Below are 7,977 nucleotides of genomic sequence, written 5' to 3'. Positions count from 1 at the left end.
TGATTATTTATTAAGATTGGGTGTTATTAAGGGAAATGGAACTCGTGACAACCCGGATCCCCGACCCCTGATTTGGGGGTGTTACAGAAGTGGTATCAGAGCTAAGCGTTATAAACCTCAGAGATGATGCGACGTTAAGATAATAAGTTCACTAAGATAATAAGAACTCTTGCCAAGTTCATAGTCGGGCTACCTAACGTAGTACTGACAGTTAAAACCCTTATGGGAACCCTTATAAATATCGTGATTGAAGCGTAGTTCGTTATCGTATATGGTAGCGGGACACCGAACCCTGAGGTTGAGGAGTAACAGCGCGATGATGTTTTATTACTAATTGGAGATCGGATTATGGATCCGATAGAGCGTCCTAACGCAGGACCGGATGATGTTGATATTGAGGATGTAACGGTTGAGGATGTTGTCCTAGAAGGGACAGTTGCTGAGGAGGATCCCATGGAGGATCCTGACAAGAATGAATAAAGGACCATTGAGGAATTGATAACCATGGTTAGGGAAACTACCAGAGGTAGGATTGGCCGGTCACTACCGGAGGTTCGTTCAAGTTTGTAAAGATAGTAGCCCCTTTAACGCGGCTTACTCGTAAGACTGAGAAGTTCGAATTGACAGAGAAATGCGAGAACAACTTTTAAGAACCGGAGCAAAGGTTGGTGACGTTCCCTATGTTGGCGTTGCCGGATGGAAAATGAGATTTTGTGAAGTGTAGTGACGCTTCCCATAAGGAATTAGGGTACTTCTTATACAGCACAACAAGGTAATCGCGTACGTGTCAAGACAATTAAGGGAATATAAAATTCGTTATCCCCACCCATGAGCTTGGGCTGGTGGCAATAGTTTTGCCCTAAAGATTGGAGGCACTACTTGTATGGAGAGAACTGCGAGATTTACACAAGCCATAAGTGCTCTAGTGCATTTTCATGCAGAAAGAGCTCAACATGCGCCAGAGGAGGTGGTTAGAGCTAATCAAGAATTATGATTGGGAGATTCTTTATCATTCGGGGAAAGCCAATATGGTGGCTGATGCCCTTAGTAAAAAGGAGAGACTCAAGATGATAATATCTTTGGGAGAGTTTATAAGAGATTTTGAGAAAATGGAAATAGATGTGAAGGTAACCGGAGCCGGTACCGAAAAGCTGTTTGAGATTGCAATACAACCCGAATTATTGGAAAAGAACATATTGTGGCAGAAAAGGTGATGAATGAAGGCATAGAGCCAACAAATAAATAAGAGATTAATACCGAGAAAGATGATAAGGGAATAATGAGGTATTCCTACAGAATTTGGGTTCCAAATGTTCAAGAGCTTAAAGATGAGATCTTAGATGAAAGCTAGTTTGAGGAATAAGATTTAGAGCAAAACCCTGAACGTGATAGTCAGGGAGGTCGCCATCAAGATAGAAGGAACCCATAACATAATGAAGTGGAAAATGAGGATTAAAAACATGTAGGATGACCCTGATTATGGAGAGGAGGAGGGAACGTTCAGACTAAGGAAACATAAGTCGAGTAAGGAAAGGAGACCCGAGACGGTACTCCTATACGATAATTTATGGACCTTTCTAGACAGAACTTAGACTATTATCCCCAACCACCACCCTGAGGAAATAATGCGGTGAGAAATTCTTTCAGGACCTTTAAGTCGCTAAGCTCTCAGAGTTCCAAGGAACAAGCTGACCCGGTCGAGGCAAGAGCCTGGCTAAAGGAAATATAGGAATCATTTGAGATTCTAAATGATTGACGAATCACAAAAGAATGTTTTTGTCACTTACCCTCCTAAGAGAGAGGCCACCCGCTGGTGAAAGGCAAAGGAAGGCACGGAGCAAGAGATTATAATAAACTGATTTAAGTTCAGTCAATTGTTTTCAGGAAGGTATTTCCCAAGGTTATGGAGATAGTGTAAAAGCTTTAGAGCCAGAACAAAGGCAGAAGAGTATGATGAATTATGAATCTAAGTTGTAAAAGTTGTCAAGATTCGTTCTGAGAACACGAATCCAGAATGACGGGATGTTTGAAATCAATGCTTATATTGTGTTGGTCTATGAAATAATGATAAGAGAAAGGAAAATAAAAAAAGAAACTGAAGTGGAAAGGAATATAAAGGCAGTAGAGTGTGAGGAATGATAAAGGAGTTGGGTATGAGGAAACCCTAAAGACTCGTAGCAATAGAAATAGAAAAGTATGTAATTGTCAGGATGAGGGTGATTCACCATGAGTTAAATTGATGGTTGAAGGAATAAGAGATACATATATTTTATCCCCTGTAAGTTGGGAGGATATGAGGAAACCTTGAGATAGTTCGAAGGATAAATATTGAGACACGGATAGACTGAGGAGACAAGAAAATAAGAAATTAGGAAAAATTGGATGAAGGAAGTGACCTTCAAGAATGTGAAGTGTAAGACCGGTGGCTTGATACCCAGAAAGGGAGACGCCATGTATGAAAGATATCCCAACATTGAGGTGACTGTTGAGATAAATAACAAAAGTAAATAAGGAATTATTAAGAAGAGGTTCACGTTGAACACGACCAATATCTTCCAGAACATCCTTATTATCGTTACCAAATTAGGCCATAAAAGCGGATAACCGTTGTTATCTTTTGGAGGCCATATTGATTGACCTCATTTTGAATACAGATGTTATTGTGAAACTAGGCATATACTATCGAGGTGGGAATGATTGAATAAGGCACCCTTATCAGGGATATATGACTTGATTTATCCATGAAAGGATGCATGTACCTTTTAAAGGTGGAATTAAGGATAAAACATCGGTAACTTAAAATGAATCTTGGGGGAATGCATAAAGGTTGGCATTTCACCCTTAATAGGGACAGTATGAGTTTTGACAGTATGATTTGGAAAGGGTTAAGGTAACAACAACCTTTAAGAATTAGTGGAGAAATTTTTCAGAAGTATATAGACAGTGGTTTTAGTATTAGTAAATGGTATTTTGATATGCCCTGTATCTAGGGAATACAGGAGGAACGATTCAAGGATAACCTTAGAGGTTTTACAAGGCGAAAGGTAAAATTCAAAATTTTCAAGAATAGAAATGTGGATAAAGGAAATATGATGTAATTATATTGATGCCAAGTGAGGCACGTGTTAAACCACGAGAAAGTATGGATCGGACCAGTAAAGGTCGAAATTGTTCAGGGCAATTAGGACCTAAGATAAAAGATGTCCTAAGTATGATCGAGAGTCAATCGTGACAGTGATTAACCTCTAAAGACTGAGGCAATAACTTATGGAAAAATGGTGATATTTTTTTTTACTCATCATATTTTAAGGAAAACATGTTCACAAAAGCAGTGATTGAAATAAGGTAGAAAATTTATTTGGAGATGGTTAAAATGACATTGACTGTAAGGAAATTTTACCATCAGGAAAGGCCAAAGAGGTGGCCGACACTTTAAATGTAAGAGGATAATTATAGGCGCTCGTGCGAGAGGAATACAATGATGATGGTTGAAGTCGGGAAGGTTGTATTACGGTTCGGAAGATTGACATTCCTTCTGATGATTGTGCAATACTCAACCGTAATAGTAGTTTGGTAAAGGTTTAATTTGTGTAATCGCCATGAGCGGGCTATTTATCTTAGAAGATACTATCTTGAGATAAGCCAGGACCATGTTTCAAAAAGGACTAGACGAACCTTGATTTAAGTCTTCTATTTAAGGCATACGATTAAGAATGGTATTCACCTGCTATCGTTGCTTTGACTGAAACTCTTCTGCAATTTTATCTGCTTCATGTCATGTAAGTACGTCAAGTTCAGGAGTGTTCTTCATGAATCATGAACGGTGATTATGTTACCTCCTTATAAGAATTAGATACGAGATGTATGGACTCCGTATGGTTAGCTATTAAGACTTCATGGAAAATGAATGACTACAATAGGTCAGTGGTGGACCATAGTAATGCTCCAATAAGTCTATGAATAATGAGACAATAACAACTGTGAGAGTTGTATTGTAATAAATGTTGAGATTGAGTACCACTAATCGGGTCGTGGTGATGTATAAGTTATCATTGAATAGACTAATTAAGTAGATTATTTACCTATTGAATATTTATTCCTCCTTATCAAAAGAGAGTCTATTACTATATGAGGAAGGTTGCGGTGCAAGCATAGAATTCTAGTAACGATGATGTCTAGAATGAGATCCCAGATTCGATTTTCGATATCGAGGGAGTTTCAAAGGTGATTGTGTATAACCTCGAGGAAGAGAATGGGTCCATAGAATGATGGACGGAATAGCAAAAATATTTAGGCATGTGAAATACGATGCTATAATACTTGATGTTGATATAAATACATATATGTTTTGTTCTCCTATGACAAACCTCTATAGTTCAGAGATAGGTTCCAAGCCAGATATTTTGTGACAGTATATTTTTTATATATATACAATTCTCTTCAATTCGTTCTTTTCTCTCATTTTCATTTCATGTAAGTTGAGAAGAACAACCCTTCCAGAAGGGGAGGTATTGCCGAATGACTATCTATCTGTGTGATAGAAGCCTAGTAGGATACCACGTGTTGTTTAATTGCTTGTTAAGTACTAAAGGCTGGCCACCTTCTGTACTAACTATGCGATATAACAAGTGTTCATGATCATAGTGATCTCTCAATAAATTCTTTTACTTCTATATGAAGGACTAAGCTTTCGAAGATAGAAGCAGCTGAAAAAAAAAGTAGTAAAGTTGTGGTGGTATTCGGAATAGAAACACATTCGTGATACTAAGGTTGACGAGGTTATTAAAAGGTTATAGAACGCTAACGAACAAAAGTATAACCAGTATAATATTAGGAACGGAAGGTAGTAGAGATTACGAACTGGAAAAGAATGGGTATTGAGAAGCAAAAGCTCTAATGCTAAAAGCTATAATGAGAGTCTGTGCAATAGACTTGAAAGAAATTGGAATGATCACTTAACACGGATTGAGTTTTCTTACGACAATAGATCATATGTCATTATCGAGTTGTCACCTTATGAGATCCTTGAGGGAAGACAATGTCGATCTCCCTTATGTTAGGATGAAGTTGTAGAGCGCAAGATGCTCGGACCCGCAGTAGTCCAAAGGACCAAGGATATAATAGATCTAATCAGAGGACGGCTGGTAGTAGCCCAAGATGGACATAAGAAGTATGTTCATTTGACATGAAAGGACAAAGAATAGGAAGTAGGGGACTTAGTGTTTTTAAAGGTATCCCCTTGGAAACCCTTGGAAAGGATTGATGAGGTTCAGAAAGAAAGGAAAGCTAAGTCCATAATTTGTCGGACCCTTGGATATACTAAAACATATTGGGAAGTTAGCATACGAGCTAGCCCTACCCCCGAACCTGTAGCAAGTTCATAACGTGTTCCACGTATCAATGTTAAGGAAGTGTAATTCGGATGCCAGATAAATAGGGGCATATGAGCGCATAGACATGCAACCCGACGTAACCTATATGGAGCAACCAGGAAGGGTTATAGAGTGAAAAGGAATAAGTGCTTAGGAGAAGGGTTATCAAACTATTCAGAGTTTGATGGAAGAACCACAATGTGGGAAAATTTACTCGAGAGTTAGAAAGTGCAATGTTAAGATAGTATCCCTATTCATTTTCTATCTGATTCCGGGACGGAATCCTTTTAAGGAGGGGAGACTGTAATAACCCCAAATATTGGAATTTTTTTAAACCCTTATGAATAGTGATTTTGCTGATTATGCTGAATAAGAAAACTTTTCATACCACACTATGTAGGGGTTCTTTTATTGATCTTCTGAGATATTATTAGTACTCTATGTGGTATATAAGTGTATGTAAAGATTGTCAGAATCCAAATCCGAACACTTTGATTTTTCCCGAAAATCCACCAGATACCGAAATAATTGAGTATAAGGTAACATGATTAAAAGGATTTAAATTCAAGGATTATAAGAGAGGATCATAAAAGGAATATAAAATATTGAGAAAGGTTTAGGGGAACCCAAGTAATAAGATCCCGGGTATGATCTCTCAAACGATAAACGAGAACGAAAGCTAAGCGAACCGTAAAACAGATAACGACCATTAGCCAAGTAATTAAGCACTAATCAGATGGGATTAGTGGGTTGTGACATCATCCAACCATAAGGTTTGGACAAGTGTCCTTGTGATGATGTAATGGAGGTGATGTCATCACTTTATTAAAGTTAAAGGAAGATATTTACCAAGGATTAATCCTAGCCAAGCAAATCATTTCACAAACTTTAGAATTCAAGAATCAAGCAAGCTTTCTTCTTCTCCCCACCTAAACTCTCGGTTGGTTTTCTTCAAAAACCAAATCTTAGCTTCTCTTGCTCTAAAATCACAAGGTAATTACCATAGCTTCCTTACCTACTAGTGAATGCATGGTAGAAGTTTGGAAGCCAAATTCCATTCTTAACCTAGGCAAAAAAATCATCAAAAGTGATGATGAATAGTAACTTTCAAGAACTAATGTTAGTTTTCTTCATTTTTATGAAATGTTAAGGTTATACAAGCAAGGATCAAGGTTCTTTTAGGCATTCAAAGCTCTTGGGTTGTGTTAGGAAGCTTCAAGGAGGTATAAACAACTTTCACCTTTAACTTATAGTTTGAACTTTGAGTTTTGATGAGTTTATGGATGGATTAATGTATATATAGAAATATCCATGTATGTATAGCAAGATCCATGTATGTTAGATAGTTTGGTTGGATTTGTGGTGATTTTGGATATGAATCTTGGTTAATGGTTAATGAATCTTAAGTTATGGTTAGTAGATCATGTTTGTGGTTGAATGAGTTGGAAAACCTTGAGATTATGGACTGACTTTGCCTTGATCTAAATTGTGTTTAATGTATTGTTGATGGTTGGGTGGTTTGTAGTGAATTGGTAAGGAATTGGAGTGGTATAAATATTGGTAATCGCGTAAACATAGCCGTCGTAATTCCCGATTTACCTTAGACTGCTTTTGTTCTTAACATCAGGACCCGTGAACTCACTGCTAGGTTTTGACCATTGCCATGATTAGATAGTTCATGTTACGAGCTTCGTTTTGATATATGGTACGCTTGAATCCGATGTACGGTTTAGGAGAAACGACCGTTTTAAGTAACGGCGTTTCGCGAACAAACCATTACCCCTCGCCTTACTTTGAAACTTTGGTTAAGGACCTTAAATGACTAATTGGGGTAAGAAACAATTATGTAAAGTGTATTAGGCAGTTGGTAAGGTACTCGCGAAAGAATCGCCTTAAAATCCTTAATGGTTAATTTATTAAAAATGGTGGAGCCGAGGGTACTCGAGCGACTTAAGTAAATCGTTAAGAGCGAAAGCGAACGTTAGGACTCTAAATGGTTAAAGTCTAGTTTCTTAAGCGACCGGGGTTTAATTCCGACTTATGTTGTTGTTCATAGGTTATTGGACCCACTCTAAGCTTAAGTCTATCCGGGAGCACTCAGGCAAGTTTTCTACCCGTTATACTGTTGTTGTGATGTAAATATATGTATATGCATTATCTTGTGATAGATGCATGTTGGTTAAATTAGCAAATTCTTGCGATATATTGTAGCATGTGATATGGTACATATGCATGCCTGTTTCGTATTCTTGCCATATATATCTATTGGTTCAGTTGATAATACCTATGCTAGAGAATAGTGGTAATTTGCATATACCCTTAGTATAGGGACCCAAAGGTGAAAACATTTTCTAAAACCGGGAGTCGAGGATCCCGAGTAGATTTTATATATATATATATATATATATATGGTTATAGTTTTCCAAACTAATAATCGAATAAGGTTTATTCGATAACTTTATTTTATTTAATTAATATTATTTGAATATTCATTCGAGGACTTATGACTCTGTTTATTATATTTAATGATTATTAATCGGATATTCATTGGAGGATGTATGACTCCGTTTATTTTATTTAATGAATATTATTTATAATATTCATT

This window comes from Apium graveolens, chromosome 7 (genome assembly GCF_009905375.1).
Source record: "Apium graveolens cultivar Ventura chromosome 7, ASM990537v1, whole genome shotgun sequence".
NCBI lineage: Eukaryota > Viridiplantae > Streptophyta > Magnoliopsida > Apiales > Apiaceae > Apium > Apium graveolens.
This window is presented reverse-complemented; position numbering follows the sequence as displayed.